Below are 15,740 nucleotides of genomic sequence, written 5' to 3' on the forward strand. Positions count from 1 at the left end.
ATACATGTTCAGTGAAATTATCTCATGTTACAGCCGTGGAGTTGAGAGGTCGATGAAGACAGCACCTGACTTAGGTCGTTGTGTCAACAGGATTACATGTAATGGGCGAGGTTACATTTATTTTGACGGCAACACTGCACTTCTGTAATTGAAAGCGAGTTACCTAGAAAAATAATTATAGCCAAGCCACCATAATGCACATAAATTGTCATTTTCTTTCAAATCCAAGGTGACTATGCTACTGTCTCTTTTACAGTGACTCGCCCAACACCTCAGCATCACAGGTGAGATCTATTCTAATTATCAAAACCGAGAGAAGAAGAACGAACGCCTCATTCCGAGACAGACATAATAAAACACATAATACTATATTTCAGTTAGTAGCCCTCTTATCCATCCATTAATTAATTGCATGTCATTGTATAACTAGCCTAGATTTTTTTTTATCTCATTCATAGTTTGAATTGAATCCAATTCAGAGCAACGATGGCCGTTGAAGAAACCACATCTAGATAAGCCTCATGCAACTTTTTTTTATATATACATATAACCCATGGCCCGGAGTCGCTTAATGTGAGAACCACTGATGTCTGGTAAAAATGCAATTATTTCATTTATTCAGAATGTACAATCTTTAGGCTGGTATGTTATAGAATGCAGTAGCAGACATACCTCATTTTCAAAGAGACTGGTTTATTTTCAAGCGATGTCAATGCCAAGCAATCTGTAAGTGTTTTTAAAATGGAATGAAATTCGGTCAAATGTCAGTTAGTGACTTGTACCACACCGATATCTTAAGGAATGGTTTTCTCAACTTAGCCTCTAAACTCCCACCGTTCTCACAAGTAGGCTCACAAGCGTATAGACGCGATGATGACATGCTATGCCAATGTTTGAATACTTACATTTGAGGTGAACAGTCCTAAATGGTGTTTGACGAATATTTCAGTTTGGCATTGAAGGAACACGGAGAGAGTGGTCACCCCTTCAGCAGGCTAGAGGCCCCCCTCAAACTCGCAATATGCAGCGGGCAACACAAAGACGTCCGTGGTTCCGATGCATGCTCCAATTACGAGGGACAGATCGTGTTGTTTCTTGTGGCAGGTATCTCTCTCTCCAAGTCCATGCGTCCCCAAGGACCGGACAAACTGTTCCTTAGCGAGATGCCGTTCGGGAACTATTAATCAATAGTTTTTTTCCCATATCCCCCTCGCACGCATCCACATTTTCCCTTCGATTGGACACAATGAATTAAAAAACTGCACGGCTCCAATGTTATTGTAGCCTAAAAGAGGCGAATGAGAAGCATATCAGCACATATCCTAAAAATAAAACATGCAGTCGTATTCCACGACGATGTCAAGCCTTTCGGGAAGTCGCCAACACAATGCTGAAACAGTCTACAATGCGACTATAGTTCGGGGGGCCTGTGTCTGTGCGTCGGGCTTGTGCTCCAGGCAATCTCTGCGCTGCTCCAATCACACACCGATCTGCCAGCGCCAGTCGGACTCCTAAACCAAAAAATACGAGAAGAAACGTTGGGCCGGCTCCCCGCTCTGCAACAGCTGGCTTTCAATGGGCCACCCTAAAACCTGGCGCGGATCATGCAAAAGGCAGGGAGGGACTGGTGTATGGTGATTTCAGCCGTTTTCTATCGGATTTGTCTATGAAGAATAGGGCCCCTAAAGGCAGGAGCTGGTAGCTGGATATTGATAATGATAACAGAGACTGTCAAATAGCCCACAGATTGCAAGATGCATCTAAACACAGTGTATAATATATAGGTCTGTGAAATATGTCATTCATTTCAATTTGGGCTATTATTACGGGACTCGTACTCATTCTCACTAAAGAAAAACAGGGTAAGGGAAAATGCAGCTCTGTTATTATATTATCATTTCAGCTGGACCTCCTGGATAAAGGTGAAAAAGCCACACCAGGAAGTTAAAGGCAGACTCAGCAAAATGCAGTTTACGAGCAGCACCGCAGATATTGAGATGAGTTGAGATGAGTTGCAAAATGTAGTTCTTAAACAGTCACACACGGTATCTATGCATGTTGTATGGGTTTGCTTCACACTGTTCCAGTGTGGAACCAGGGGACCAAAACAGCGAAGTTGAGCCTCGCACCTCAACGCTCTTACTTGTTGCAGAAATGGACCCACTATGCTGTTTACTTTCTGCATGTACGTCATATCGCGGAGTCCACCTTTAATAAGATTGTATGGGGCCACTGCTCATGGGAAAACGTACGTGTTAACGACATCAATGTGCTGCTGACAGTTTAGCGTCCTCCACTGTCCCTGTCTCCACACAGGGCTCAAACCAGTGATCCTCTACCTTGCAACACACGTGACTGCCCTTCTTGACAACGTGCAAACCAAATGAGCTATACAAAAGGTGCCGATTGGATGGCTCTATCAGCGACATTTCAAGCTAGCTGTGGAGTGATCTTACAGCAGGTTCCTAACTCCGTTACATAAGCCCGCCAAGCACAAGAAGCCATCACATCTAAACACGTCCAACTTAAACACAAACCAAAAAGCATCCCTCTAGTAATCCACCTGCCAATAGGAACTGTTTGTCTACCTGTTTATATAAATTTACCAGCTGTGTATGTATACACTATCAACATGACCACAGAGTCACTGCAATGCATAACCCCCAGAGCAAGTCCCCTGGTGACAACATGTCGTTTTGGATTACAGGCAAGAAATTGTAATTCCCTGTTGTTTTATGACCTTGTTATGTGGGAACATCAAATGTGAACTGTATATGTCTTGTTGTCATTATGGACAACAATGGATGCACTGGAGGGGAAATTATATCCGTCAGCTGGATTGAGCTCGGCAGCTTTATAGTAATTTTCTTCAGTTTCCCAGAATTCCCAGGTATGTTTCCCTTTGACCATAGTATCACACGGCCTATTAGTAATATACTGTACAGTTTATGCACCATTACTTTCCACTATTTATAGAAATAATGTTTGTTAAAACACCACTCTGGTGCAGCGGTCTAAGGTACTGCATCTCAGTGCTTGAGGCATCACTACAGACACCCTGGTTTGAATCCAGGCTGTGCCACAACCGGCTGTGATTGGGAGTCCCATAGGGCGGCGCACAATTGGCCCAGCGTCGTCCGGGTTTCGTGGTACATAAGAATTTGTTCTCAACTGACTTGCCTAGTTACAGAATTTTTTATTTTATTATTACCCTAAACAATAAGTACCCTACTCTATCAAAAAGAAAAGACAGAAAACACAACAGCAAAGTTTGAAGAAAAGTTATTGTCCTGAATGAAGATGAATTGACCCTCTTTTTCTCTCAAGTCAAAGTACATTGCAAGGTCAGTGGGCTCTGTTACACGTAGGCTTCAATAAAAAGCCAGTCTCCTGGCCGCACAGGGGAAATGTGAATTTGGGTCAAATTCACCAGGTGGAAAGTGAGAGGATTAGTGAGGAGCTCATGTTTTTCGAGGCATCATTTTTACAAAATAAAGAATAGTGCAGTAAGAGAAAACAGATGTAATGATGGTAATCCGCTGGCACATATTCCTATTTAGAGAAATAATGTTTATGTATAGAGTACTACTGAAAGTATAAACACTCTTCTTTATTTGAACTGAACTGCGAAGTTCCTGAAATATTTGTGTGTTTTACTCTTTCGGGGCTTGTGGTAAATCCCATATATGTCCAAAAGACACACAAGTAGCCCCTTCCCTGTGTTTTCAGAACACTTATGGTGCTCTCAGAAAATGCTTATTCTTGCCATTTCACTGTAGCCTCGCATTGTTGCCCTTACTCAATGTGGGGCTGACGTTTCAGTCCATTTTGTTTACATTTTTTTTTGTTGGTGTGAGCCTGTGAAGAAAAGCTCCAACCCATACATATGCATCACCTCACCCTGGATTCTTTCTCAAGATTGTCAGGTTTCCCCGTTTTTCTGAGTAATGAAGCCTTAAAATGGGTGAAAGAAAGAAACCAACAATAACAGGATCTCATATTGAAGTACTAAGACAGTCCTTCCTTTCCTACTACAAACCGATGCTGGCACTTCGGTAGTACAGACTGGAATATGTTCTGGGATTCATCTGATGGTATTGAGGAGTTTACCACATCAGTCACCGGCTTCATTAATAAGTGCATCAACGTCGTCCCCACAGTGACGTACGTACTTTTCCCAACCAGAAGCCATGGATGACAGGCAATATCCGCACTGAGCTAAAGGCTAGAACTGCCGCTTTCAAGGAGTGGGAAACTAACGCAGACGCTTATAAGAAATCCTGTTTCGACCTCCAATGAGCCACTAAACAGGCAAAGCGTCAATACAGGCCTAAGATCGAATCCTACTATGCAGATGATGCTCATCGGATGTGGCAGGGCTTGCAAACTATCATGGATTACAAAGGGAAACCAGGCCACGAGCTTCTCAGTGAAAAGGGCCTACCAGATAAGCTAAATGTCTTCCATGCTCGCTTCGAGGCAAGCAACACTGAACCATGCATGAGCGCAGTGATTGTTGCCCGGCGACAGTAGCCAATGTGAGTAAGACCTTTAAACAGGTTAACATTTACAAGGCCGCAGGGCCAAATGGATTACCATGACGCGTACTCAGAGCATGTGCTGACCAGCTGACAAGTACCTTCACTGACATTTTCAACCTCTCCCTCTGTAATACTTACAGTGCCTTCAGAAAGTATTCATACCTCTTGACATATTTCCCATTTTGTTGTGTTACAGCCTGATTTCAAAATGGATAAAATAAAAATTACCCATCTACACACAATAGCCTTAGTGACAGTGTAAACATGTTTTTAGACATTTTGGCAAATGTATTGAGAATGTCTAATTTACATAAGTATTCACACCCCTGAGTCAATACTTTATGGAAGCACCTTTGGTGGCGATTACAGCTGTGAGTCTTCTTGCGTAAGTCTCTATGAGCTTTGCACACCTGGATTGTACAATATTTGCCATTATTCTTTAAAATATTATTCAAGCTCTGTCAAATTGACTGTTGATCATTGCTAGAGAGCCATAGATTTTTAAGATGATTTAAGTCAAAACTGTAACTAGGCCACTCAGGAACATTCTATGTTAAGCAACTCCAGTGTATATTTGGCCTTGTGTTTTAGGTTATTATGCTGCTGAAAGGTGAAATCGTCACCCAGTGTTTGTTGGAAAGCAGACTGAAACAGGTTTTCCTCTTGGATTTACCCTGTACTTATAGCTGTATTCCGTTTCTTATTATCCCCTCAAAAAACTCCCTTGTCCTTGCTGATGGCAAGCATATGCATAACATGATGCAGCCACCACCATGCTTGAAAATATGAAGAGTGGTACTCAGTGATGTGTTGTGTTCGATTTTCCACAAACATAAGGATTTTATATTGAGGACGAAAAAGTTTGTTTCTTTCCCACATTTCTTGCAGTATTACTTAAAGGGAAATGTAAAACACATTCTATTTCATATTCATCATCTCCAGCATCACCCCTACATCAACATATGTGATGGTACATCTCTATGTTTTGTATTAACAAATATAGAGGAAGATTTATTTCCAAAGTCATCATCGGTGTGCATCATGTGATTTTTAACCAGTTATTAATTGTCCACTAATTGGTTGATGATGTAATTGGAAACACTTATCTTCCTCTCTTTTTGACAACAAAACATAGAAATGCGCCATTTCACATATGTTAATGATGGGGTATTGTGTGGTGTTTTGTTGCAAACAGGATGCATGTTTAGGAATATTTTTTTATTCTGTACAGGCTTCTTTCTCTTCACTCTGTCATTTAGGTTTGTATTGTGGAGTAACTACAATTTATTTATTTTTTTAACCTTTATTTAACCAGGCAAGTCAGTTAAGAACAAATTCTTATTTTCAATGACGGCCTAGGAACAGTGGGTTAACTGCCTGTTCAGGGGCAGAACGACAGATTTGTACCTTGTCAGCTCGGGGGTTTGAACTTCCGGTTACTAGTCCAACACTCTAACCACTAGGCTACCCTGCCGCCCCACAATGTAGTTGCTCCATCCTCAGTTTTCTCCTATCACAGCCATTAAACTCTGTAACTATTTTAAAGTCACCATTGGCCTCATGCTGAAATCCCTGAACAGTTAGTTTCCTTCCTTTCCGGCAAAGGAGTTAGGAAGGATGCCTGTATCTTTGTAGTGACTGGGTTTATTGATACACCATCCAAAGCCAAATTGAAAGTTCACCATCCTCAATGGGATATTCAGTGTCTGCTTTTTCTTTTCTTTTTTTAGATATCTACTAATCGGTGCCCTTCTTTGCAAGGCATTGAAAAACCTCCCTGGTCTTTTGAAGTTGAATCTGTGCTTGATAGTCACCACTCGATTGAGGGAACTTACAATTAATTGTATGTGTGGGGTACAGAGATGGGGAAGTCATTCAAAAAATTATGTTAACCACTAATATTGAACACAGAATGAGTCCATGCAAGTTATTATCCGATTTGTTAAGCACATTTTGACTCCTGAACTTATTTAGGGGTTCCAGAACAGAGGAGTTGAATACTAATTGTCTCAAGACATTTCCGCTTTACGTTTTTTATTAATTTAGAAAAATTCTTACAAACAAAATTTCACATTGGCATTATGGGGTATCAGTGACACAAAATCCAATTTTAATCAGTTTATAATTCAGGCTGTAACACAACAAAATGTGGAAAAAGTAAAGGGGTGTGAATACTTTCTGAAGGCACTGTACATGTTTCAAGCAGACCACCATAGTCCCTGTGCCAAAGAATGCCAAGGTAACCTCTCTAAATGAATATCGCCCCATGGCACCCACATGAAGTGCTTCAAAAGGCTGGTCATGGATCACATCAACACCATCATCCCAGCCACCCTAGACCCACTGCAATTAGCATACCACCCCAACAGTTCCACAGATGACACAATCTCTATTGCACTCCACAAAGCCCTCTCCCACCTGGGCAAGAGTAACACCTATGTGAGAATGCTGTTAATTGATTACAGCTCAGCGTTCAACACCATAGTGCCCTCCAAGCTCATCAGTAAGCTAAGGATTCTGAGACTGAACACCTCCCTCTGCAACTGGATCCTGGACTTCCTGATGGGCCAACCTCCAGGTGGTAAGAGTAGGCAACAACACATTCTCCACACTGACCCTCAACATGGGGGCCCCTGAGGGGTGTGTGCTCAGTCCCCTCCTGTACTACCTGTTCACCCACAACTTCAACACCATTATTAAAGGAAAATTCCACACAAAAACTTTTGGTATTTGTTTCATTAGTCATTACCAGTCGAGGGTTTGGACACATCTACTCATTCAAGGGTTTTTCTTTATTTTTACTATTTTCTACATTGTAGAATAATAGCGAAGACATCAAAACTATGAAATAACACATGGAATCATATAGTAACCAAAAAAGTGTTAAACAAATCCAAATATATTTTAGATTTGAGATTCTTCAAAGTTGCCACCATTTGCCTTGATGACAGCTTTGACCACTCTTGGCATTCTCTCAACCAGCTTCACCTGGAATGCTTTTCCAACAGTCTTGATGGAGTTCCCACATATGCTGAGCACTTGTTGGCTGCTTTTCCTATACTCTGCGGTCCGACTCATCCCAAACCATCTCAATTGGATTGAGGTTAGGTGATTGTGGAGGCCAGGTCATCTAATGCAGCACTCCATCACTCTCCTTCTTGGTCAAATAGCCCTTACACAGCCTGGAGGTGTGTTGGGTGATTGTCCTGTTGAAAAACAAATGATAGTCCCACTAAGCGCAAACCAGATGGGATGGCATTTCGCTGCAGAATGTTGTGGTAGCCATGCTGGTTAAGTGTGCCTTGAATTCTAAATTAATCACAGACAGTGTTACCAGCAAAGCACCCCCACACCATAACACCTCCTGCTCTGTGCATTAAGGTGGGAAATACACATGCAGAGATCATCCATTCAGCCACACTGCAAAAAAAATAATTACAAAAAATCTCACAATGACACGGCGGTTGGAAACAAAAATCTCCAATTTGGACTTCAGACCAAAGGACAGATTTCCATTGTTCATGTTTCTTGGCCCAAGCAAGTCTCTTCTTCTTATTGGTGTCCTATAGTGGTGGTTTCTTTGCAGCAATTCGACCTTGAAGACCTGATTCACACGATCTCCTCTGAACAGATGTGTCTGTTACTTGAACTCCGTGAAGCATTTATTTGGTCTGCAATTTCTGAGGATGGTAACTCTAATGAACTTATCCTCTGCAGCAGAAGTATCTCTGGGTTTTCCATTCCTGTGGTGGTCCTCATGAGAGCCAGTTTCATCATAGCACTTGATGGTTTTTGCGACTGCACATGAAGAAACTTTGAAAGTTGTTGAAATGTTTCATATTGACTGACCATGTCTTAAAGTAATGATGGACTGTAATTTCTATGTGCTTATTTGAGCTGTTCTTGCCATAATATGGACTTGGTGTTGTACTAAATAGGGCTATCTTCTGTATATCACCCCTACCTTGTCACAACACAAATCAAATCAAATGTATTTATATAGCACTTCGTACATCAGCTGATATCTCAAAGTGCTGTACAGAAACCCAGCCTAATACCCAAAACAGCAAGCAATGCAGGTGTAGAAGCACGGTGGCTAGGAAAAACTCCCTAGAAAGGCCAAAACCTAGGAAGAAACCTAGAGAGGAACCAGGCTATGTGGGGTGGCCAGTCCTCTTCTGGCTGTGCCGGGTGGAGATTATAACAGAACATGGCCAAGATGTTCAAATGTTCATAAATGACCAGCATGGTCAAATAATAATAATCACAGGCAGAACAGTTGAAACTGGAGCAGCAGCACAGCCAGGTGGACTGGGGACAGCAAGGAGTCATCATGTCAGGTGAGGCATGGTCCTAGGGCTCAGGTCCTCCGAGAGAGAGAAAGAAATAAAGAGAGAATTCGAGAGGGCATACTTAAATTCACACAGGACACCGGATAGGACAGAAGAAGTACTCCACGTATAACAAACTGACCCTAGCCCCCCGACACATAAACTACTGCAGCATAAATACTGGAGGCTGAGACAGGAGGGGTCAGGAGACACTGTGACCCCATCCAAGGACACCCCCGGACAGGGCCAAACAGGAAGGATATATCCTCACCCACTTTGCCAAAGCACAGCCCCCACACCACTAGAGGGATATCTTCAACCACCAACTTACCATCCTGAGACAAGGCCGAGTATAGCCCACAAAGATCTCCGCCACAGCACAACCCAAGGGGGGGCACCAACCCACTACAACTGATTGGCTCAAACACATTAAGAAGGAAAGAAATTCCACAAATTAACTTTTAAGAAGACACACCTGTTAATTGAAATGCATTCCAGGTGACCACCTCATGAAGCTGGTTGAGAGAATGCCAAGAGTAGGCAAAGCTGTCATCAAGGCAAAGGATTTTGGTTACTACATGATTCATATGTGTTATTTGATAGTTTTGACATCTTCATTATTATTCTACAATGTAGAAAATAGTAAAACATTAAGAAAATCCCTGGAATGAGTAGGTGTTCTAAAACTTTTGACTGGAACTGTATATAAACTGAGACACAACTCCTCTTTGTTGGGCTCTCAACCATACACCATTGAGGTGATGTTTGACCGGTCTCATTTTTGCAAATCTTAATTTAAAAAAGGTTGTTGAATAATCAACAGTCTCTCTCCTTTCTGGTTAGAATTTCCATGACAGCCATGAGACTGCTAAATAGTTAGTCCATGTAGCTATTAAGTGAACTATTTACCTATCTGCATTGACCCTTTTTGCGCTAACTCTTTTGACTCATCACATACTGTATGCTATTGCTACTGTATATTATCCATCCTGTTGTCACTTTATTCCTAGTTATATGTACATAACTACCTCAGTTACCTCGTACCCCTGCACATCGACTTGGTACTGGTACCCAGTGTATATATAGTTATCATTACTCATTGTGTATTTATTATTACTTGTGTTATTACCTCTTTTACATTTCTATTTTTTCTCTATTTTCTCTCTCTCTGCATTGTTGGGAAGGACACGTAAATAAGCATTTCGCTGTTAGTCAACACCTGTTGTTTATGAAGCATGTGACAAATAACAATGGATTTGATTTGATTTTGAGTTGTCTCAGGCAAGGTTATTCATAATTTGACTGCATTTCAGTGAAACATCTGCACGACACATTTCACAATTTCACAGTGCACATTTTCTTCTACTAAAGTGTATAACAAACAAAGCACATTGAGATGAACCTTTTAACACTTTTGTAGCCTGTAAGAAGTAAATATACTATACAGTTTTTTATATTTTTGAAAAATGATCTGAGGATTAGTTCAATCTTTGCTGCCTCTGCACCAGTACTGGTTGTCTTCAGATACTATGCTTAAGTCTTTGAGAACTACCTTTTATGTTGCCTTTTTTGGGGGCTGTCGGAAAAAGACCCCCCAAAAAGTCCCATGTGACGTCTCCCATTCCTCCACCCCTACATATTTTCTTTGATTTAGCTTCCCATGGATCTGTTTTCCCCCAAATGTGTTGTTCAGATTATTGTCAAAACCTCATGCAGGATTGTGGACCGTTTCAACAAACCTTAACGCTGTTAATAAGAGGGTACAAGAGAGTGTTGTGGTAAATATGTCTTGAGTCATTATTCAGTGGTTTTACTCATTATGATCAAAAGCCCCAACATTCAAAGGCAATCTGAAGTGAGAGAGGGAAAAGAACATACATTGAAAGAATACAAATATTCTAGAAGAAGGTTTGAGGGATTTGCTCTGGCATTCGATAAATGCCTGTTCCGTTCAGACAATAAACACTCACTGCTGTTCTCAGTCTGTGTTCAGACGACGCCATTTCCATTTCACAACATATTTGTGTGCATCTCTTTAAGTCTCATTGTTGTCACGTGGTACCAAACATGTTTCCATAAAGCTCAAGGACAAAACCACCTGAAAGGCAAGCTAATTTTGGACCGCAAAGAAGAGAAACCGCCTGTCAGTTTTTCTAAATTGGCAATGTTAGGGAAACTGTTATTGTATCAGTAAATTGTGTGGTAATTATGTTCGTCATCTTGTTCATGATGAAGTCATTCTAATTCACAATACAGGGCAACAAGTTCCTCATTCAAAATCAAACCTTCAATCTTAGATCTGACTGAATTTAAATCATCAAGTGAATTGTGGAACTTGCAACACTCTACAACACTCTGTTTTCGTATTTCAAAAGCGCACAGCTATACTGATAACTCTCCTTTTCTGAAACCCATGTCTAGGCTTCCTCCTCTATTCTCATAGGACTTCCTCTGACTGCAGCCAGCCAGGCAGCCCAGATGACACACGTTAGATCAAGAATAGAAAAAGAATCCAGGCCTCCACATCGGATTACATCTGACAAGTAACATGGACCCAGATTTGTCCACTCTGAAGACCTTCCTTGGCTCACAGAACTTTCCCTTCCCTCTGTCATCCAAAAATGTTTTGGACGTAAGTGAAATGTTATAGAGAATGCAAATAAACTGGGAAAACATTTGATATCTTTCAAACATTTGGGCTGTACTTTAAATATCAACATTCTGATCATTGAATATGTCCCTGATCTTTGTTGATATAATAATCTACGCCGTGTGTATCAACAACAACAAAAAAATCACTTAAGACCACATTTTAACAAGTTGAAAATAGTTGACCTTTTTTTCTGTGTAAACTATTGCCTTGCAGACATTGCAATGTCACTTTCCTTGCTAGGTTTTTTATTTACTTGTGTGAGGTTTTGTTATGTGCCTTGGTTCAGGAGAGTGCGATGGTGTCAAGGTTTGATTGTTGTGAGTCTGATCTCTTTTTTTTTTCTTTTTCTCTCCCCAAGCACATGCAGCTAAATGGAAACAGATGCCCCTCGCGCCAGTGAAAGAAAGAGAGAGAAAGGAAGAAAAAAAAAAAATTTGATTTACAGTGTCTAACAGTTCCATTCAACAGTGCATTAGCCTGTGCTACTATGGGCTTCCACAAAAAATATGGATAAATCGTAATTATCTCACACACACACGCACACACACACACACACGCACACACGCACACACACACACACACACACACACACACACACACACACGCACACACAGTCAAAGAAGGCACCCTTTCCTTTGTTTTACTTTTCATAGCTAATTCTTAGAGCATTGTTACCAGCCATCAGAACGTTGTAGCCTGATTAACGTTTCACTTTTTAGGAACCAGGAAATGGATCATCTTCGCATGCCACCGAAAAAGGAATCTGTTGTTACTCAAGGCGGAGCTCTAGGCTCAGGGACTGTCTCTAATTTTAGCACCTGGAGTTCCATATAAGCATACCATATATTTTAGCCATGACACACAGAAACAATAAATCCTAAAACCAAACACCAGACATAGAGGCAAACACTATGTTCTCATGACTTAAACGAGTCAGTCATTTGAAATGCTGATAAGCTCCTTTAATGAAAATAGAGTGAGAGAATTGACTCGGAAACAAAATCAGAAAAAAAAAAATTCAACTGAAGTATACAAGGCTTGTAAAACATAGGTGTATGTATCTCTGTCATTTTATACTTTCCTTATAGAATGTAATGAAACCGAAAACATTTAATGCGAACTGAAATAACTTAAACAGCCCATAAATTGATCCTGCACTTCCATTTGCACATGAGACCCCTCATGTGCAAATGTTTATGAGGGAATGAATACATAATTGTATTCTTAAAAAAATATTGGTTCAACCATTCTGCAGAGACTTTCTACAGATCCCCAAATATAGTTTAATCAATAACAACGCCAACAACTTCAATGCCCTCCACTGACTTTAGCACCTTTTATATTTTATATGATTATGGCTCTCATCTCCCGCTCATTCTCCTGTGTGCACAGCCTTGAGCCCTGTCTGTTACAGCTCCTATGGAAGGCTGAGTAAATGTTTCCTTTTGTGCGGGAGCTTTGCTTCTGTAAAGGACAGCCGTTATATTTCTCAACCTCTACAGTATAGAAGCACAAATAGAACTGTACAATGGGGGATGTCAGAGGAGTGCAGATGACAAAACTCTGTAGGGAGTCATGTACTGTAAGTGCAGGCTCTCATCTCAACTGCTAGGAATCAATATGTCATTTCCTCCCTACCTGTCAGAAGTGTGCAGAGACCCAGATCTAAGTTTTTCTTTTTTTTATATGTACAGTTCAAGGTATGTGTGCTATAGATTCTGTCTTTGAATTTATCTTAACAAGTGCTACATTGATACGAATTGGAAATATGTGTGGAAATCCAGTTATATAATGCTCTATTCTTCAGCAAATGCCTATGTCCAGTTATATAATGCCTATGGTAACACTTTATGTGAAGTTGCCCTTATAGCCTACCTGTGTAATAACACAGTTATCACTATAGTTACAATATTGTATTAGCATGTTACTACATGGTTAGTTAGTCATTATTTGTAGTTGTCTTTGTTGGAACCTGCAGAACTGTGATTGGGTGTAGGCCTAATGTTATTATAGTGTCCTTTGTTTTCCTGTGCGTGGAGGCTCATAGTGACAGACAAATGAATAACATGAGTAGGGATAAACACTTCACTGTAGGCATGTATTGCATGTATGTGATTGCATATTGTGTACTGGTAGCGGACGAGGTGATTCTCCCTTGACAATATGAAGCACTTTTAACTCCTTGGAAAAGCCTGAATGAATCCAATCCGTTATTATTCTAATAGCATATGGCCTTCAAAATTGCCCGAGATGGCAAATGTGAATGTGCAAATGTGCATTTTTATTGTCATTTATGAAAGCTGCAATAGTATTTACCAAGGTGTCCGTGGGGTTTTATTGGTCAGCCCAGTTATTTCCCCGTGTGTTTAGTGCTGGCTGTTTTCTTTATTTGTCCCACACATTTAAATCGGGAGGGGCTGTGGATCTGTCTCCGTCCGTTAATATGTTCGTACGTTCGTCACACGCAATATCTCAGACAGCACTGGCCTGATTATGATGAAACTTGGGTGAATGATGTGTCTTTACGCGGAGTACAAAATTACACTGACTGACCAGATGGTGGCGCTATAACAAGTGATTGAAAATGCAAACCCCTCACTCCATTTGACCTAAAGTCATGAAATTCAGTACATAGGTACCTCTCCTATGTAAATTTACTTCTGGTACCCTTTAGGTCCGCCATTATGTATTTTCCGCCATTTTGAATTTTGTGGATTTATTTTAAAAACGCTACTCTGCTGGCACGGAATGACCAATCTGAATAAAACTTGATATGTGGCATCTATGGAAAAAGGTCTCTCAACGCAACTTTTTTCCAGACTAGTACCTAAAACAATATGGTCGCTATTGACCAATAAACAATCTCTCAAAACCTCATTGTACTTGACTATTGTGTGCCTTTTGTGCCTTTCAATCGGATATATCGCTTAGCATATCAATATTTCTCCACTGTTGGATTTCAGTGTTCCCTTTTGTATGCATACCATGTGTGGACTGGAGACGGGGAAGCAGGCTGAGCTGTTTGACTTGGTGGTAGTGCGGTAGTGCTCAGGCGTTAGACCTCATGACAGATACTTTACACATGCCAGACTTTCAGACAATGGAAGACTGTGAGACAACGATAAAATGTTCATATCAAAAGCATTTACCCCTCTCTGGGCGCCAGACTGTCTGACACTGGCTGAAATTGATTCTTAATTGGGTTTGTATGGACCCTGGGTCTACTGTTGGGGAGCAGCACACTGTGCTGCGCTGAGGAGGATTGAGACTTTCTCCAGTTCTGCCGACCGCCCAGGAAATGTGATAACACCACCCGACCGACCCCACTGGAGAAAGGAAATACATCACATTGTTTTATTTGTTATTTTTTTATCTTGCAGGAAGAAATTATGAAATTGATTATCTAGCACATCTTGAAAAATAATTCAAAGGAGTGATCCATCATTTAGACACGCAAGAACAAAGTCTCTAATTCAAAGGGATGTCATTACTCATCAGCAGTCACAACCAGTTGGCGTTAACCAGCTGTGGTAGCTAAATGTCTTTTCTGGAAGACTTGTCTTTTTTTGTTGCAATAAATCACTCCAGGTTGCTGTGGAATGTAAATGCTGGACCAGTGCTCCGGAACAGCTTGGTCTTGGTAGTGGTGATTTTCATTTTCTAGGCTAACATTCCTCATGATCTATTTTGGCTTGCTGCACACTGGGTTGTGCTGCAGAGGCCTGCCTGACTGGTTAAAAAAGTGAGCCAAGGGTGGGGGGCCCATTTGCTCCCCAGTGTTTTTTTTACCCTGGCCCTCCAGTGAAGATCAGCATGCTAGTACCTCCCCCGAAGTGGGAGGGAGGAAGGGAATAAGGGAGGGCACAAGGGAGGGAGGTTACCCCTACCTTGTTTGAGCTTAATCCACAGCAGATTTCTCCCCCGGTCACAGAAGAAGCTTGTTAACAGTACAGGCAGAGGAACTGGAGAGAGTCTGGAGAGCCGCTCCACAATGCCTTATGGAGAATCTGCTGTGGATCATGCCACATCTTCGGCTTCATTCGTTCTCATTTCCATTGCTTTTATTCAGACTTGATGGGTGCTTCTTGTTAGTCTCCATTTTTTAAAGCCCAACAAAATGTAATATAATTCAGAAATATTGCCCAGAGAATGTTGTTATTATTAATTATTATTATTATTTATCTTGAGTTATTTATCCAGAGTTTTACCTGGTCA

At 41.0% G+C, this 15,740-nt stretch overlaps 1 protein-coding gene across 2 annotated transcripts in view; it reads right to left on the bottom strand.

Moving 5' to 3' along the window:
- The window catches only part of LOC139376155 (adhesion G protein-coupled receptor L2-like), a 107,585-nt gene extending 106,073 nt beyond the window's left edge, over positions 1 to 1,512 (bottom strand). The window contains exon 1 of one of the 2 annotated variants that reach the window (XM_071118402.1): positions 906 to 1,492. The gene's annotated coding sequence lies outside the window, so the exon portion shown is untranslated. Of the gene's footprint in view, positions 1 to 905 lie in introns of both variants that reach the window. The other variant, XM_071118405.1, reaches the window with a different exon arrangement.
- Positions 1,513 to 15,740: the final 14,228 nt, after the last annotated feature.

The sequence above is a fragment of the Oncorhynchus clarkii genome, chromosome 20, assembly GCF_045791955.1.
Source record: "Oncorhynchus clarkii lewisi isolate Uvic-CL-2024 chromosome 20, UVic_Ocla_1.0, whole genome shotgun sequence".
Lineage (NCBI taxonomy): Eukaryota > Metazoa > Chordata > Actinopteri > Salmoniformes > Salmonidae > Oncorhynchus > Oncorhynchus clarkii.